This window comes from Rhincodon typus, chromosome 13, assembly GCF_021869965.1.
Source record: "Rhincodon typus isolate 14 chromosome 13, sRhiTyp1.1, whole genome shotgun sequence".
Classification (NCBI taxonomy): domain Eukaryota; kingdom Metazoa; phylum Chordata; class Chondrichthyes; order Orectolobiformes; family Rhincodontidae; genus Rhincodon; species Rhincodon typus.
Genome location: NC_063344.1, coordinates 41,121,682 through 41,142,108, shown reverse-complemented (window position 1 = coordinate 41,142,108; position 20,427 = coordinate 41,121,682). Strand labels below are relative to the sequence as shown.

Sequence of the window (20,427 nt, the reverse complement as noted above, 5' to 3'; positions counted from 1 at the left end):
CCAGAAATGTTGTGTCTACAAAAAACAGGATGAATCTAATACAATCAATTACTGCCCTATCGGTCTATTCTTTATTATCAGCAAAGTAATGGAAGGGATCATTAATAGTGCTATCAAGAAGTACTTGCAAAGGAATAAACTGCTTACAAATTCTCAGTTTGGGTTCCATGAAAGCCACTTTACTCTTGACCTCATTACAGCCTTGGTCCAAACATAGACAAAAAGAGCTGAACTGAAGTGAGAGATACTGTTAAGGGTCCCGACCTGAAACATCAGCTTTCCTGCTCCTCTGATGCTGCCTGGCCTGCTGTGTTCCTCCAGCTCCACACTGTGTTATCTTATTTATCGCACTTGACTCGGTGTGGCATCAAGAAGCTCTAGCAAAACTGGAGTCAATGGGAATCAGAGGAAAAGCCCTCCATTGCTTGGAATGGTAGCACCCCCACTATCACCACCACCACAACACAGCGACCACCCCCAATTACCACCACCATCACCATCACAACCATTAGCTCACCCATGGCAGAGATCAAGCCATAGAAATCAGAGGAAACAAAGTGTGACATGTTTTAGGGCAGCACGGTGGCTCAGTAGTTAGGACTGCTGCCTCACAGTGCCAGGGACCCAGATTGAATGCTGGGTTTGCCAATCAGAATCAAGGCATTGTGTGTACAGAATTAATATAGGGCAAGGCAAGGAAGACAAAGTTCCAAATGAAAGTAGACCAATACGTCTATAACGATGCACGGAGCTGTATGTGAATACACACCACATTGGTCAATCACTCTAATGTCTTAGATAAACACAAATACAGCAAAATCAGCTTGACTAAGTTGAGAGCATCTTTAGCTATAACTCCAAATTTATGGGCCAAATTCTCAAGAGTTATGAATTCTTTAAAAATGGCGGGAATAACCCAGATGCTGAAGTCCTGCCCTCATTCTAACAGAAACATAGTAACAGGTCTAGGTCCTTCAGCCCTTGAAGCCTGTTCCACCATTAATTGAGGTCACGGTTGATCTGTGGCCCATATCCCTTAATACCTTTGCTTAACAAAAAGTTATTTAACTCAGATTTAATATTAATAACTGATCTAGCATTCACGGCCATTGTGGAAGAGAGTTCCAAATACCTATGACGTTTTGTGTGCAGCAGAGCTTCCTAACATCTCTTATGAATGGTCTGCTCCCTAGTTCCAAAATCCCCAGCCACTGCAAATAGTTTATCATTGTCTACCCTGTTTCATTCTGGTAAATCCACACTGTACTCCCTCCAAGGCCAAGATATTTTTTCTCAGGTGTGGTGCCCAGATCTGCTCACAGTGCTCCAAGAGGGGTTGAACCAGGGTTTTGTATAACAGCAGCATAACCTTTGCATCCTTGTACTCCAGTCCTCAAGATATAAAGACCAGCATTTCACTAGTTTGTGATTATTTTCTGAACTTGTTCGTGACATTTTAAAGATTTGTGCACCTCAACACCCAAGTCTCTTTCTTCGTCCACTGCATTTAACTTCATACCATCTAGAAAGTACCCTGATCTAACCTTTATTGGTCCAAAATGGATAAAGCTCACACTCAACTCCATCTGCCACAGTTTTGCCAATTTACTTAGTCTATCAATATCACTTGTAATTTTATGTCATCATCTACACTGTTTACTATGCCACCTGTGTCATCAGCAAATTTCGATCCAACTTTTGCCAACAAGGGCAGAGGGAATGGATTGTGATTCATAGGGGATTGAAACCTGAACACTCCAGGACCATTTGAACTTAATGTTAAGTTCAAACAGACCCCATTTTGGCTGTTCCCAAGGACCTTAACCTGCAATATAAGAGTCAGAAATTGATGCAGTAGATGGAAATGCTTTTGAAGGGGAGATGAATGTGTTATGGGGCTGGAGATTTCCTACTAAGCTAAGTCATTGATTTAGTAGATCCATTGCAGTTTACAGGATCATGTTCAATCCAAATTTTGCTCTCTGGAGGCAAGGTGAGATGGAGCTGGCTGCCATCCCTGGGAACAAATCAAAAAAAGCCAAATGAATGGACAAGCCAGACTTTTCAAGAGGAAAGTAGCAAGATGAAGAAAAATCCATTGCTGATTGTCATAAAAACCCAACTGGTTCACTAATGTCCTTTAGGGAAGGAAACTGTCATCCTTACCTGGTCTGGCCTACATGTGACTCCAGACCCACAGCAATGTGGCTGACTCTCAACTGCCCTCTAGTCAATTAGGGATGGGCAATAAATGCTGCCTAGCTTGCTTCACCCTCATCCTGTTAATGAATAAAAAAATAGAAAAGCAGGCAAATAGCAATTGTACTAGTTCCTGGATCTGGCTGCAATGCAGGCAGGAAAAAGGAGAGATCAATAGGACTGACATATTAAACTTCCCGTTGCACCTCTCTAAACTTTATGCACGGCTTTGTATTATGTTATTTAAGCTTCAGGACTACCAATCTTTTACTTTCCGTCTTCCCAAGCTTCTTCTTCAAAACAAACCTCACTTCTTAATTCATTCCCTCAGCACCTTCTCCAGCCTTTACTTCCCCCTCTTGTCTACAGTTGCTGCTGCTCTGTCATAATACACTTCTACAATAAGGTATACCTTGCAACATCAAAACCCATCTGCAGAACTTATTGACCCCCAATTACTGTTCTGGTGCAAGATACTGATTTGAATAGCTATCCGCTATGGCTCAGAACATAGCAAACTCACTTTGGCTGCATTTCCCACCCCAGAAACTGAAACACAAAAGAAGGTTACTTTCTGTACACCCATGGATGCCTCAAGGTGTTGGGCTGTCTGTCAGGGAGTTTGGCTGCCAGGAACATATCATTAACTCACGGGATGCTGCTGCTATTCGTCTGCCCTTCAGATGTCTGCTAACATCAATAATAGCAGTTCCCTGTGCTGCTTAACTGACACCACTTCTTTAAAGCTGCAGTAAAGAACACTGAAAGCATTCAGCTAAGGGAAAGCAAGACAGGATTGAGAGTTTGGGAATAAAAAAGCCAGAGTTTAATCTGGGTTCTGAGGAAGGGTCATCGGACCCGAAACGTTAACTCTGTTTTCTCCTCCACAGATGCTGCCAGACCTGCTGAGCTTTTCCAGCAACTTTGTTTTTGTTCCTGATTTACAGCATCCGCAGTTCTTTTGGTTTTTACCAGAGTTTAATCTTCCCATTTTTCACTGTGTCATTTTGGTCAAATTTCATGGAAGGTTTCTCACTGCTGAACAGATTTTCTCAAGTAGTTGTTACAAATTCACTTGATTAATTAACTATTCCACTCCATGTGTCCTCTTATGTGATTCTAGCCCAATTTTCCCTCATGCTGTGGCCAGAAATACTCACCATTGCTGAGATAGCTCAGGATTCAGCAGTATCCCTGGTGTCAGCACCTTATTTAACAGGTCTATTCTGCTCCCGGTCAGGAGCTTGCAATGTAAAGTACCAGCATAAACAGCTGTACCACACACCAGCAGACCATTGGAATAGTTTGGACCCTACTGTCTCAGGCACGTGAGTGCCTGGCTTCCTCCATGGACATTCGATGGTTGTCATAGATAGCCAAGTCTAGTCATATCAGAGTCTGCTGGATATATGCACAGACCTGCACTCCATCACTATTGCAATTGGTACTCAGCGCAAACGACAAGGCAACAGGGAGATGAGGGACTGTGAACTCACTCCGGGTGCCCCTTGCTCACAAGGGGAACAGGATGGTGTCAGTTGTAATCTTTCATGATATGGTCAAGAGAAGTAAGGCAAGGCTTTGGACTGATGGTCACAAAGCATATGTAAGCAGGTATGTTTCATCTGTACTAAATGGGTCTGTAAAGAATGGGATATGAAGGGCCTCACATTGCTATCAATTGAAATTCCTTCCTTCAGCATGAAGCATTTAGCAACCCATCCCACAAATTAAGTGTGATCACAGCCATTTCCATAAGATCATAAGACATAGGAGCAGAAACTAGGCCATTCAGACCATCATGTCTGCTCTGCCATTCAGTCATAGCTGATAAGTTTCTCAACCCCATTCTCCCTCTTTCTCTCCATAACCCTTGATCTCCTTGAAATGTAAATGTCAATGTAAGTGCCAGCCTGATCTCTTCAATCGCTCATATTTACTCTATTTCAGCTATAGCGCCCACCAAGACGTATGCTGTAACACTGTCACTAATACATGCAACACCTTCCTCACTCACCCCTACCTCTGACACCACTAACCCTGCGTGCCCGCTGCATTGCCTACCTACTTCCTCAGGAAACCTCTCCATCTGCACCCATGATGATATCTGTGCCACCCATTTTCATCTTCCATAATACCTGTCTCTTATTCAAGAGCAAAGCAGACCAAAGTAGGGCAGAAAGAGTCAAAGCAGGTGGTGTGCCATCTATCATTCAGCTCTTCACCCCCTTGATGGCAGGATCCTGACTGACTTCTCTGAACAGGGCCTGGACTGTTATTGGAAGTTACCCTTAACTTACTTTGCCAGAGTCCCTGAACAAAGACAAAGACAATAGATTGAGGCCTGCTGACAACTATGGCAAACTTTCTGGCTTCCTGTGCTAAATGGCATGAAAAGACAGTAGTACCATGAGCCAGGTATCTCTGACTGAAGGGGCAAAGCACAAAAAGGCAAGGCAGGGATGCTATGTGCATTCAGGTAGGCTTGAAGTGAGTGAGCACTATGACAGTGGAGATGCAGCCTGGACCTGTCCTTGAGCTGGCTGCATGTCCCTGAGTACACAGTGCCCTTGCAGCAGAATTGCAACAATAGTTGTTACCACAGCACAAGGTGAAACACTGAAGCATCCTCTAAATGGATCAGAGGTGTATCTTGTAAATGGATCAGAAGTGTATCATGAGAGTTCAGAGAAGCTGGAACATTTTGAATGCCAAGGTTATGGATGTGGGGTCATACAGCATGCCCATAATGTTGGTACCTGGTATCCAACATGGAGGTATTTTGAAGCAGGCAGTGAGTTGAACTTGCCAAGAACCCACTCTTGTTTCCATGTCAAGCATTCCAATGGTTAGTTTGCACTGTAAGTTTGGTAAGATCATCGCCTGTTGCAAACAAGTAATGAAGAGTATCATTTCAACATTGAGACAAGCATCTCCTCCAATTCAACTGCACATCTTGCCATAGCCCATGTCGCTCAGAGCCTGGTAAGATTCTGCCCACAGACTGTGTGTGAAACTCTTGATGTGTTAGACATGACAGGATGTGTAATTAATAATAAATACCATCCTCATATTTAAAAATGAACTTCAAATCTTGCCCTCAATTGCCTCAGTTGAATCTGCCTCCACCATTCTTACAGGAGGGCATTCCAGACCCTAAATACTTGCTGCATGAGTTCACCTCACCTCATCTCATCACATTTTCTTCTTTTGCAAAATACTTTAAATACTTACCCTCTGGTTCTTGATCTTCTTACAAACTGGAACAATTTCTGCCTATCAGCATTGTCCAGACCCCTAATGATTTTGAAAGTTTCCATCAGATCTGTTGACTGCTTTTAAAAAGCTGTTTGTAAGCATTCCATCAAAATGATAGATTTAGCTGCAAGTCACCAAATAGCCAGGCTAACTAACATCAAAACCTTGAAAGTGAGAGGCCTCATCAGAGAGGACTCCACTATCTGTTCAAGTTAATGTTCACCTGAGAACTAACTTTCTAGAAACTCAACTACAAGATACCTTGCAGCCTTATGAGAATCCCTTGCATTGCATGATGCTCACTTCAACCTGAAAAGCATTGCACTCATCTATAAAACTTCAAGCATGCCACAAGGGATATAGAATCTGTAAACCAGAGACAGAGCTAACTGTAACTTGTAACTGTCTATTACCTTCATTTGTATGCAATTGTTGTGTGAGGAAACAAGTGTGAGAGATATGCTTTAAATCTGACTTCTGTTTGTGAGGTTAACTAATTTTCTTTATTGTAATGTCACAAAAGCTTGTTGAAATTATCTAATTTGGGGCCCACACTCAGAGGATCAGAAAACAATATCTTCTTTCACCACAAAGATTACTGATCATGCAAAGTAAAAGTGCATATTTAGTTAGTCTGTGACACTGAATAGGCCAATTCTTGACCCAGAGGTCCTTGAGCAGGATGTTCCATGAGGTAGTGGGATCAGAGTTTGCGTTTTTTTCTTTGTTTCTCTGCCAGTACTTTGCCACATCCTTACAATGTTGTCACTCAAAGCATGATGCAGTCTGATGGACAATTTGACTGCATTTTGAATGATCAGAAGTAAGATCTTCTCAGTTATTAACACTGATGCTGCCAAACTTCATGGCAAGCTGCAAAGACTTTTCAAAGAGGTGACACTTTTCAGACATCTGAACACAGCGTCCAGTCCTTCAACATTACTTTTGTAAGGGTTTAGCCCAGATGCTTCTTGAGCTGGCTTCATTTGTTCAATAATCCTCTCCTTGAATCCAGACACAGGACATGAATGATATCTTGGAGCTCCCTATAAATTTAATGCACCGTTCTTTCCAAGGCAAAGCCCAATATATGAACAGTGTTTGTATTTCCACCAAAACTGAAAAGACTGGCAGCAGACTCAGACCCACTGGAAATTTCACCCCGGAAAATGGGTAGGCTTCCCAGTTGGAAAATGCACAGTGGTCCTATAACCCAAGCTGTGAAAAAATTCAAACCCAGGCTTTAAAGAAAATTGCATATTTAACATGAAACTGACTGTAGTACAGACGAACTCCATATTATCCCCCTGCAGCAGTCAAAGATGAAAAGATAGGGTTAAATTCTGACCCAACGTAAAGGTGCATGATTTTTAATTGCTACATTTTTATTCAGATGATTGATGTCTTTCTACACAATTTTTAGAAATCATCATCCTCATGTAATGGCCAGAGTGATAAGACCTCATTTGCTCACTTCCTTATTCACTAAGATGCTGCATGTGCTGAAACAAACCAATTTTGATTTGAAGCCTGAGAAACTAAACTTCAGAAGATAGCTGTTGTTCAGAAATGATAATCTGATGGTAAATAATTAAAACAGCAGATTTTCTTAAAATGTACACACTTTTAAAAAATAAACTATACCTTCCCAATATTATACACACATTCACTGAGAGAATTTCTCACTACATCAGTCCAGCTGGAACTGGAGCAGCATATCGAACCTCAAAGCAAACCACAAAACTGGATCAAGTTTGCCTTTGGGTTTTACTCAGCATCTTGTAGAGGTTGCCCTCTTTCTCACTGCAACAGCCTGCGCAATAAATACCACGTACAGCAAAGTCAACCAAGGAAAGAAAAACCTGAACAAGACAAACAGGAAATAATCCACAACTGCAGATAAAAAATCTTAGTGAAAAGCATCCAATCACTGTCCCGCAGTGCAGTAGCAGACACATAGCTCCTTGCTTAAACTCAAGCTGTGTTTCGTCAGAATTTGTAAATAATGCACTTCAAAGAACATTGCATAAATTACCCTTGCATTTCAAAGATGAAGCTCCCATGTGCTCCCCCCAGCTTGGTTCTAGAGTGCCAATTCACAGATTCAATGAATAAGCAGTTGCTATGAATATTCAATAGAATTGCAATACAAGAAAATGTCAAATGAATTTGGGAGAAAACAGAATGATAGTTCAAACCATTTTAACCCTCAGGATAAACCATAAGCATTACCCAATGGCTTAGGATATTTGCTCAGTGCATAGATCAGCCCCTTACTGATGATTAAAACCATCCAAAGAGTTTTGCTGGATTGTCTATCATCTTGTCTACTTGATCCTTAAATGATTTATAATGCTGCTATAATGACTAAACAGAAGAAAATCTTTGGCTCTGTGTCACAATTGTACCTCTGAGTCAGAAAAACAAGAATAATCCTGAATGTGAAGGATCAAAAAGAAGGCTTTGAATTTTAGCTTGAAGTCAGGCAGAATAAACATGTCCAGTGGGTGTTAATACGTTCTCCTTCAATATGGGGGACCATTAAATTGGCCCCATCAAGTAGATAAGAAGGTATTTATGGCACAGAAGTGTTCACAAGCCAAATCAAACTTTAGTTCAGTTTTCATTTCAGATTTATTTAAACAAATGAATTTAATTTTTTCCAGATTTTAATCTGTGTCCAATTATATAACCATTATGCATCCTATTTTGATGTCACACTTTATATTTGAGAATTCCCAGGAGGTGTCATAAATCTAACCTTTTCGGGCCAGTTTCTAAGAACTCACTAACCATTTATTGTCTGGACCTGGAATAAGGGAAAATATACAGGAGACTCCAGAAAATTGATTAACATTGACTCCACTGTGGGTTTCTTTTTAAAACCTCACCTTCACCTTCTCTTTGGAGCCCAACCCTCTTCCACTCGGCCTCCACCTGGGCCTGTTGGTGATGGCAAAAATAGTTGCCATCTTTGCGATACTTCTTCTCCAGTTTGGGCAATCTTTGGCTAGAATTCCCATGAGTTATTGTGAATATTGCATTTCTTTGCAGGGAACTTTAAGAATATACTTGAAACATCTCCCCTGTTCCTGATAACTGATTTCCATAAGAAGCTCGCAGTAGGATGCCGATAGTCAAGGACCGGTATCGCATGATGGGAGCAGATGCGTCCAGGGCCTTTTCTTCTGATGTTTCACCTCAAGCCCATTCTTCCATAAATCTCCCGAATTCAGAAATGATTATTTGAAGCTTGCACATGCAAGCATCATTTGTGCCAATGTAGCTCAATAACAAAACTTGGAGTGTTCTTGGTTCTGAATTTGAGGCAATATAGGTTGAAAAGTTTCTGCTTGTCCTATAGAATATCTCCACTCTGCTGGGCAGCTTCATTGACATGGGATGGAGAGCTGCCATGAGGAAGATGTAAAAGAGTATTAATCCGTTGGTGACAATCACTGCTTGCATGGAACTGCATGGCAATGAACTTCTGTAGCTAGCTGAATTCAAGGAGGATCCTTCATAATCCTGACCAACAGAGTAGGAGGCCTTTGTGAAATCAAAGAAGGCTGTGTATAAAGGTTGCTACTGTTCTCAGCATATTTCTTAGGCTTGTCTTGCTTTGAAAGTCATGTCCATTGTGTCCCTTGATGGACAGAGAGTGCATTACAACTTTGGTCAATTTCTTCAGCCTTGGGGAAGAGAATCGTTGTAATAACCTTCCATGTGGAGAACAGCAGGGATACCTCTCTTTCCTATAATTCATCCTCTTTTCTTTCTTGAAGGTATTCACAATTATGACATCTCCAAGATCTTCTAGCATGCTTTCCTCCTTTGAAAAAAGCTGTAATTGTGACCATCCTCAAGAAAGGAAGAAATCATATTGATAAAAAAGCTTATTCACTACATTTAAATTCCATCAACCTCATGATTGCTTATATACGTAACCATTTGTATTCAGCACCCCACACAAATGTCACTTGGAGTTGGCAACTCTGAACTGACAGGTATCCCTTTCTGATTGATTGTGAAATCAGTCATTCAGCTCAAATCCAATAATGATAATCTTCAGGTTTATGAGAACAGACGGAGTGAAACATAATAACCCTTAAACTGTTTATTTTTGTAAACTAAAGGCCAGGAAAATTAAATGCCTTGAAAGTTCCCTTGATAGCTTGATGATTCCAATAGATTTATCTACTTTTCATGTACATTCTTGCCTACTTTTAACAATTGAAAAGGGGACATGACTTCTCCCAAAGGGCACCTTAGCTCTTCCAAAAGATATCCCTGGACACCTCCAAAACAGTATCCTTTCTCTCTGAAAGGACATTCTCGCTTTCCAAAGAATTTTGAATGGTTTATACTTTCTCTTGAATAGTGTTAAGCCCACAAGTCAGGTTTTGAATATTCCATTAACAAAAATGGATTTGTTTGAAGGCAGATACAGTCTTCAATATGCAGTTGCCTCTGAATCATAATATGCAAACCAAAACCCATCCCCACCTCAAAACCTAGTGAAAACATTGAGTGCCAGATTTGGGGATGTAACTTCTGGAGTAGTGTCTCCATGACATTTTGGTTAAGGCAGGGGAGTCTCTCCATCTTTGAGAAAATTCAGGCCTAGCTCAGTGTGAGGAACTGTGTAATGCTTCAACTTGATTAATAATATATTAACATTGTTATAACAGAGAACTATCAGAACTTATTTTAAATCAATATTTTGGCAGCAGTTTTTGTTACCAGCCTGCACATTTAACTGTTATCATACCTTAATTTTATTTTTCTACTATGAATTTAATACAGGAATTATTATGTAACAAATTGTTGACCAGACATGAAAAACTAAAATAAAATTGATTTATTATTTAATGACACAATCAAAATTGCTTCCACAAATATCACTGGTTCACTGCAAAAGCTTAGGCCATACTTCAGCAGTACACCTGAGGAGTGACATTTGGAGAAATGTACTCATACAACAAAAGAATTCATTTTCAGTTCTGAGAATTATTCCATTAGTCATCAGATATGAATGCAGTTAAAGTCCTACGTCTGCATTAATTTTGAAAACATTCTGATGACCTGAATCCATTTTAGAAAGAAAACTGCACCACAGGACTATTCACCCATGCTTTCAGTTTCAGTCTCAGAGTAGATATTGTGCAAAACATTGATTTATTTATTTTTCCTTGTTATTAACATAAATTTTGTCTTATGATGTTATTTGAAATATGTTAACCTTGAAAAGATAACAAAATAATAAAGGAGAAAAACACTTATTTAAACAGACATCAGGTCAACATATCTGAGAACAATGAAAACTTAATACACTGATGAATAGACAGTAAATCCATATATTGATTTGAATGCAACATGAAAAGTGTGAAGGGTAAATCAGATGGTTTGGATGCACACTTCATTCAACTGTTCAAATGACCATGCAAGTTTTAACAGAGGTTATTTATCATATATACCCTGAGTATAGTCTAATTTTACTGATGTGAATTTGAGTTTAACTGAAATGAATTAGTCAACCAGTCCAGGAATGGAGGAATTAATAAAATGTTTAAATCCCTAGTTAGAGACAAGAGGCAGGATCTTGTGCTGCTTCCAGGAACAAGAATGAAAGCAGGTAGAGTGACTTAACTGAGGAAACCATAAGTCAGCATCCTGACATTGGGATGAAATTAAGCAATCATTTTCAAGTAGTTTTGAACTTCCCAAGTGTTGGGAAGTTGTTTGCATATATATGCAAATAATGCATGCTCATTAAAAGGTAACCTCAGCAGAATTAAGTTCCTCATCCCAAATAAATTATCTGCAAGCAAGCCAATATGTTCCTTCAGGTTCTGATTACAAATATGGCATTTACTAGCTGGGATAGGTTACTCTTTGAGTTGGAGTGAGGAGCAATGGCTACAGTTTTCTGAAGAAGAGTCACCAGACCCGAAATGTTAACTCTTGTTTTCTGTCCACAGATGATGTCAGATCTGCTGAGTTTCTCCGGGAATTTCTGTTTTTGTCCCACTTTTCTTTTCCTCTTTGAGAGACTGTTCAATGACACAATGATTGGGATTGGGTGGAGTCTAAGGGATGTGGGGCAGAGAGCTGTCTGAAGGGGGGAAGAACCTGGGACAGGTAAGTGAAAGTCAGAGTGGGATATGGTATAGTGGCAAGTACAGGGTCATCTCCAGGTAGCAAATGGTCTCATGGTGGGAGTTTTGGGTAGCCATGAAGGTAGAGTAAACAGGTACTGGGGACAATAGGAGGGTCAGGGTTAGAGTGGACATGAGGATGGTAACGACACCAGGCTCTGAGGGGATAGAAGGTATGTAAAGGGCAATGATGATAGGGTTGAAGGTAATGGGGTGAGGTTGAAGTGTGACAGAGGGGAAAGATATGTTATACTCAGTTGGTCATGGAAATTAGGAGCAAGTTGGTGTCTGTCAGAGGAGCATAAAACATGGCTGAGCCTGTGTGGAAGGTGAATTGCACCATTTTTGTACTTTCCATGCAGCTGATTTGAAAATGAGATCAGTCAAACCTGGAGAAAGGTCTTTTATGATGGATGAAATTAAATAGGAGCTGAATTGACCGAATAAAAGGACACCCTTAATGTTCATAAGTCCACTAGATGAGAACCAGGTCTCAGTGTGTTATAGTCACCATTTGAACAAAGTAGTATTGAGAGCTCACCCAAGGATCTCCTTCTGGCAAGATCACAGAAGGTCAAGAGCTGCAAGACAGTACAACTGACAGGCAGCATCTGTTGACTAAGACATGGAGGAAAGGAGGGACAGATTTGGCATCACAAGGACCACTCATCGGGAGGGACATAGGGAGAACAGTTGACTAGACTGTTTTTACGGCTTTCCCAATCCTCTAATTTACCATTACTCTTTGTCACATTGTATGTTTCTTCTTTCAATTAGATACTGGACAGAAGGATATCACACGCCCATGGCACCATCAAGTCCACATGCTGCTAAATTGAAAGCCACATGCAGACTCAGTATGGCTGGATGCACTCATGGGCATATTCTCCAAATGGCAGTCATGCCTCACAATGAACTCTTGTCATGTGGACATGCAAATAACACAGCTGCAGAAGCTGCTCAGACAACAGCCTCAGATGATAGTTTGGTGAAAACTGATGGGTTGACAAATACATTCTACATCTCAACTTCAATATTGATGCCCATGGGTTCAATCCTGTACTGGTCAGTATAGTCAGACGTGACACTACTGACAAAGTGACACAATAGATGTATCCATATTCCTCTATTTGAGGAGACTGAATAACAAAAATATTCAATGCTTTAAATACCATATCACCATTGCAGCAACTAGCGGCATAATGATGATATAACATACATGTTTAATTGCAATTCAATCATATATCTTTCATATAAACAATGATTAGACATGTTTTGTGCCCTTGTAATTTCCTAAATTTAGTTTCCCTACCATTATTCTTGGTTACAGTCCCTATATCAACAACTGAAGTGGTAGCTTCCTGCTGCCTGCTAATCTGGTTGCCAGTGATGATCTTGATAGTCATTCAGTGGTGATACAAGGCCGAAAGTGCTTCAGGCTATAGAGGGATTCCTGCAAAGATGTATGTAGCTGCACCTTCATTGGTTTGACATTATCAAGGCAATAGGGTCACTGATAGAGTGATGGTGGACAGGCAGGGCATCCCAACATTCTGGGATGAATCCCTATGGGTGCACAATGGCACCTCCCTGACTCCTTTATGAGAAGGCGCACCTGGAAGGAGGTCATGGTGCCTTGTACCCCTCTTGGCCAGCCACTATTGTACTGCATTTATGCTCAGCATGATGGAATGCAGGTCCAAGCATGTGTTTGGCAGCTCTGAATGCCCTGCTGGACCTCGCTTTCCATGGTAGGTTCTACCCTCACCATAGACGAGGTTAGGAGCTCACATGGCAGAGTCACAACAGTACACATAACACCACCAAATTCCTCCAGCCTTTGCTCAAGTCCACTCACAGTCTCTTGCATCTCTTCCTGAGGTTCCTTTGGCTTTCTCCATTAGGTTTCTTAGAACTAAATCAACAGGATAGTCATCTTCATAGGTCTCAGCACAGGTCTGGTCTCTAGCTGTCCTCCAACTGTCCAAGATTTCAGCTTTCACATCCATCTTTAGCTTCAGGAATGTATCATCATCATCATAGAATCCCTACAGCATCAAAACAGGCCTTTCGGCCCAACAAGCCCACACCGACCCTCACAGCATCCCACCAGACTCATCCCCCTATAACCTACCTCATCTGCACATCCCTGAACACTATGGGTAATTTAGCATGGCCAATCCATCCAGTCTGCACATCTTTGGATTGTGGGAGGAAACCGGAGCACTCAGCGGAAACCCACGCAGACACAGGGAGAATGAGCAAACTCCACACAGATCGAGGGTGGAATCGAACCCGGGTCCCTGGCACTGTGAGGCAGCAGTGCTAGCCACTGAGCCACAGTGCCACCCCCAGACGTGTGTGTGTATTTGTGATGTGCCCACTAGAGTGTAACCCCAGGCCTAATTGAGAATGTGTACCCACCATGTGTACCCACCAAGGACAATATCTGAGCTGGTGGAGGGTGCAGAGGAAAGCTGTGCAGGTGCATCATCTTAGGAGATGATGGTTTTGGAGGTGGAACTGTGGGTCGGATGTCTACTCTTCCTGAACTTGTTGCCAGAGCCTGCAGTGGAAAACAAACAGAATTAGCTCAAAAACAAAAGTTACTGGAAAAGCTCAGCAGGTCTGGCAGCATCTGTGAAGAAAAGTCAGAGTTAATGTTTCGGGTCCAGCGACCCTTCCTCAGAAGGGATTGTGTCATGCAAGTTCCTAGCTCACATAGGATAGAACCTACCATGAAGAGCGAGGTCCAGCAGGGCATTCAGTGCTGCCTAATACATGCTGAGGGTCAGCGGACCCAAAACGTTTGACCTTTCTTTACCAATGCTGTCAGACTTGCTGAGCTTTTCCAGCAGTTTCTGTTTTTTGTTCCTGATTCACAGCATCCACAGTTCTTTCGGTTTTTAAAGAGAATTAGCTGGTGGTTACGCACAATCCCTTTCCTTGACAATGTTTCAGGCATCAGTCCTTCATGTCCATTAGTCAACATCAGGCTATCGTCGTCCTCACTGGATTCTGAGAGACCCCAGTCCCTCTGTCCATGCAGCCTTGGTCCCATTCATCCGCAGCATTTATAATAGCTTCCTGCTCAAAGAGGGATGAGGACTCTAATGTAGAGGACATCTTCCCCTGTCATTTGCTTTCCCTTAGATTATGAGTGTTTTTCTCATGCACAAATAATTGAGTGTATTCCTAATGGGTGCACAACCACTTTAAAAGTACATATACCTATGGCAGCTTCCACGCCCTCAGCAGTAAGTAATTGAGACTTACATTGCCCTGCGATGGATACAGATGCCAGGTAATGAGGTGACTCCCATACATTCAATTCACATGTTCCATTTGCTGCTGAAACCTGTAATACAAACTCACATCTGATAGTCCTCTGCACTTGCACATTTACACAGTTTAATGTATTTGCGAGTGTCATTTTGCAGTGACTATGCTGTGCCACTGAACCTTGCAGAGTGTAGCTGGCAATTCATCTTCTTTCAGCATTTCAGCCAGGCTCCAGAGTTGGCCCACTAGCACTGAGCCTCACTGTGGCCTCTGTCCAGGGCATCTTGGTCAGACAGGAACATCTCCTGCTGCCACCACTAGGAAACAGTGCCTCTCTGGAGGTGAACTTGCTGTTAGGCATCACTGAACCATGGGGCCAGTCATAATCTGTCTTCAACATTGATCACAATCAATAGATAGAGAGAGAGTGATAGCAGCTGCAGTTCCCAAATAGAAACATAGAAACATAGAAGATAGGAGCAGGAGGAGGCCATTCAGCCCTTCGAGCCTTCTCCACCATTTATCACAATCATGGCTGATCATCCAACTCAATAGCGTAATCCTGCTTTCTTCCCATAACCTTTGATCCCATTTGCCCCAAGTGCTATATTTAGCTGCCTTTTGAATACATTCAATGTTTTGGCATCCATTACTTCCTGTGATAATGAATTCCACAGGCTCACCACTCTTTGGGTGAAGCAATGTCTCCTCACCTCCATCCTAAATGGTCTACCCCGAATCCTCAGACTGTGTTCTGGTTCTGGACACACCCACCATCAGGAACATCCTCCCTGCATCTACCCTGTCCAGTCCTGTTAGAATTTTATAAGTCTCTATGAGATCCCCCCTCATTCGTTTGAACTTAAAAGACAGTAAGAATGAAGCTCCTGGCTTAAAGTGAGTGCATACCTGTCTGGGTGCCCTCTAATTATAGCACCCGGACCTTTGACCTTATGAAGTAATGGAAGGGGCATTAACTTCCTGCCCCCATCACAAAAATCGCCTCACTCCTTGCCCATGCATACGTAATTGTACAAGACAAGTCATCTCGTCTGCAAGCGAAAGTGATATTCATTTCTGGTCCTGGTCCAAACTTCTCCAGAAAAGAAGATACGCCCAAGACAAACCTGCATTGCTTAGTGAGAATGAACATTCTATTGAGAGCTTTTGTGAAGAAACAGCCTTCCCTCAAAAGTCATTACAAAATACCAAAGTCACAATATTAGTCAAACATTTTTACATAGTGATGAATAAAATATTGTGATCATGTCATTTTATATGATATTATATAGTATTTTCCACACTTAGCTATACAATATTTAGTTTGTCTGCTAGTTGAATTTTTATTAGGACATAACTAAAGTTGAGAACTATTCAAGCTTGCCCTCATAGATCTAACTAAGAATGATCATGGGTTAACTACTACAAACTCCTCAAATTATACATTTGACAGGTGAGGAAAGAGTTCAAAATATTTTGTCTATTAATAACATGAAAAAGAGTATTAATATCCCTTAATGATTAATAGAATCATGGTAAATGCTTATTAAGTACAAGCTATACACTAATTAGTGCAAGATATTAAACTTGCTAAATGAATGTGACCTGTCTAAATGGGCTAAATAGATTTGGGGAAATAATACATTGAATTCAAACTAAAGAAAGCTATAAATGGCAGATAGATAGTTAGGTAGCAGCTGTGCAGTGATGTTAACTATTTCAAATCAGTAATGCCACAATATCTATACATGCTTAAAGTATCAAAGAGATTGATTACTACAATTAACTTTTGTTCCTAAGTTAAATTTAATAAATTTACAGATATGGGTGGTCATGTTTTCTACAGTATTGGGAAAAACTGATGCATTAATACCATCAGTCTATGATGCTGAACACAGTCTAGAGTAATAACTAGAAGCAGAAAGTGCTAAAGAAACTCAATAGATCAGGGAGCATCTGTGAATAGATAAACAAAGTTAACCTTTCCAGTTCCTAATAAAAAAGTCAATTGGACTCAAAATATTGACTGTTTTTCTCTCTCCACAGATGCTGCCAGACCTGCCGTGTTTCTCCACTACATCCTGTTATTACTTCGGATCTCCAACATCCACAGTACCTCGTTTTTATTTGACAATCAGGGGTATTGCTATTCCAGAACAATATTAATTCTTCACAAGGCTCCATATGACATAGAATAATAGCCCTTGGTTTATAAACAATAAGAAGTATTTGACAATTAGGACAAAGCTGTATAGTATCTTTGCACATGCAGTAGTTATAGGTCAAGAAATCTTCGTCACTTTCTAAAAAAGATATTTCACCAATGCAGCAATGATCAGGATGGCAAATAATGAATTCAGAAAAGCTACTGGTTTTTGGTTTTCACTGAAAAATTGGTAGAATTAAAAAATGTGATCCCCAGAAATGGTGGTGGAACTTATGAAAAAAGACCATAGTAAAATACAATGAAATTTATTCTATTCTTGGTAACTTTTCAAATATGCATCACCCACTGATAACACATAGCAATTTGTAGGTGTCCCTTAATGTTCAGTTCGCTTTACCATCACTGAATCCCCCACTATCAATATCCTAGTGAGTTACCATTGACTAGAAACTGAACTGGGTTAGCCATATAAATGCGATGGCTAGGAGTGCTGGTCAGAGGCTAGAAATCCTGCTGCATTAACTCACCTCCTGAGTCCCCAAAACCTGTCCACATTGACAAGGCACAAGTCAAGAGTGTGATGGAATACTCAGCACTTGTCTGGATGACTGCTGTTCTGACAACTCAAGAAGCATGATACCATCCAGGACAAAAGCAGTCTGCTTGTTTATATTACGTCCTCAAACATTCACTCCCTCCACCAACGACACACCGTAGAAACAGTGTGTATCATCTACACAATACACTGCAAAAATCCACTACCGTTCCTTAGATAGCACCTTCTAAACCTATGGCCACTACCTCCAGAAGAACAGGGGCAGCAGATACATGCGAACACTAGCGCTTGCAAATTCCCTTCTGAGCCACTCACCATCCTGACTTCCAAATATATTGATGTTCCTTCAGTGTTATTGAATCAACGTCCTGGATCTCTCTCTCTAACAGCATTGAGTGTATCTCCACCAAATGGACTGCAGTAGTTCAAGGCAGGTCAACACCACCTTTTCAAGAGCAACCAGTGATGGGTAATAAATGTTGGCCTAGCCAGCGATGCCCACATGCCATGAATGAATAAAAAAAGGCATGCACCAGGAAAACTACCCCTACTCAGCTTTTAACATAAAGAATATTCCTTGATATTTGACTGATTTTTTTTATTAACCTATTTTTCAAATCAACCTGTTCAGAGATGGTATTACACGCCTCTGGAGCAGATGGGACTTGAACTAGGGTCTCCCAGTCCAGGGGTAGGGACACTACCACTGCACCACAAGAGGGTCTACATATGAAATTCTTCACACCAAATATGAAATATATGTCATCCTTTGCAGGGCCCATGATAATCTTCTCTGCATCAACCCAATTTTAGTTGCCAAAGATATACATAAAACAGACATTCAACATAAAAATTGAAAAAAGTGACTGAAATTTTGGTGGAAGTGAAGGGTTTTGAAAAATCCTTTTTACAAAATGGCAAAAGGTTAAAGAGAGGATTCCAGAAACTGGGACATAATTGCTGAAGGTGCTACCAGCACATGGTCAGAAGAAGGGCTTAAGGGATGAGCAAAAGGGAAGAGACAGATAAAGTTGGAAAGAAAAGTGTAAAAAAACTAGAGGAGACAAAGAAATAGATTGAAGCCACATTTAAAAACTAAGATGAGAAATTTAAATTTAATGGGCTGGGGTCAGGGACACAATATTGGTCAGCAAAGACAAAGGTGATGGCTGAGTAAGTTGTAATAGAGTACAGGATATGCACAGCATAGCTTTGTTCAAGGTGCAGTTTCTAAATGGAAGTCAGACATCAATGTTGGTACGCTTGAATCAATTGGTGACAAAGGCATACTTGAGGACGCCAGTGGTGATCAAAGGTAAAGGTGGAAATAGGCCATGCTGTGGAACTGGAAGTGAACAATCCTTGTGAGACATTATGGAGTCTGAAACTAAACTCAAAATTGAATAGAACTTCAAGGTTGCACATATTTTAATTTCATCCTGCAACAGTGATGATAGTGGAGAAACAGCAGTATAGTTTTTTGCAGAGACTGAAAACAGATTCCAATTGAATTACCCAGGTAACCATACAGGGGTCTGCTCACGGAGAGCTATTAGATAGGAATTGGTGGTGCAATCAGGAAGGATAAGGAGGGATAATGTATGACAGTCAAAGTTAAAAAAATGGTGCTACAACTCAAATTCAAGCCACATTTGTTTTGAGTAGGGCAGAGGCCAGACTGGACAGGATCCAACCCCATCGTTATGAGAGTGAAGCAAATAAAGCTGGAAGATAACAGAGTATCAACTGGGCAAGAATCAATAGATTAGAAAGAAATTACTACAGAAATCAACTGCCTTAATTCATAAATAAATCCAATCACAGAATTTAATCTCCTAAACAGAAACATTGCAGGATTCCATAAAAGCATAATTTGATATATTCAGTCACTAAATCAGCGACTCAAATGATAAAAAAAAAGACTGGAAAATCAGTTCCGATTTTAAAAGAGTAAGATTCACCTTGTGACAATTTAAATTTAATATTTAGGATCTCTTCAGCATCTGGTTACTGAGATAGAAACCATTGTAGCAGTCAGTATGCAGCTGGCCCACTTTGTATTAACAATCTGCCTATGAAGCTATTTTGTTTGAAAGAGTGCCTATTGCAATCTTTTCTTGGGAAGAGCTTGCAGGCCGCTCAAAGACTTACAATGAATGACTTAAAGCAATCATGTAAAGATGTGATTACAACTCAAGAATATTTTTAAATTTCTGCAACACATAATTTCATTCTGTTTCTTTTTTTTCAAGGTGCTGACTGTGCTTCTTATAAATGACTGTCTCTTTGTGGAGTTGTAGTAACTCAAATTTTGCACCTTCCAAGTTTTTATTTCAATCATCTTTCAGCAAGAAAGCTGAATAGGATGTGACCACATATCAAAGCCTACTATTTATTGTTGTACTGGAGGAACTTGCAATAATAGAAAACAACATTGGATTTATCTTTTGTGTTATGCACTCAATCGATAAAAATATTCTGAATCTTCTGATCCTGTGTTCTTCAACACTACAGTAAATTAGGATAGTAGAATGGTACGGATTCAATCAAAAAGGTCTAATAATCAAATTAATACATAAAAATTTACATGATTCAGAATCCAGCACAAAATATCATTATCTAAAAGTTATTTTCATACGCAATTAACATTTGTACATCGCTGCAGTAAATTTCTACGGAGGATAATGTTTGCTAGTCACCGTTAGTAATAAGTATTACTACTTAGATGAGAATAGCATGTCAATAAATAAATAGGACATGGTTACTGAATATTTTATATCTTAAACTAAGTCTATAAAAATTTATAC

General features: G+C 40.5%; 1 protein-coding gene across 4 annotated transcripts in view; it reads right to left on the bottom strand.

Annotated features, from left to right (window-relative positions):
• Window positions 1-20,427, bottom strand: part of kcnab1a (potassium voltage-gated channel subfamily A regulatory beta subunit 1a) — a 277,910-nt gene that overhangs the window by 185,488 nt on the left and 71,995 nt on the right. The window lies entirely within an intron of this gene.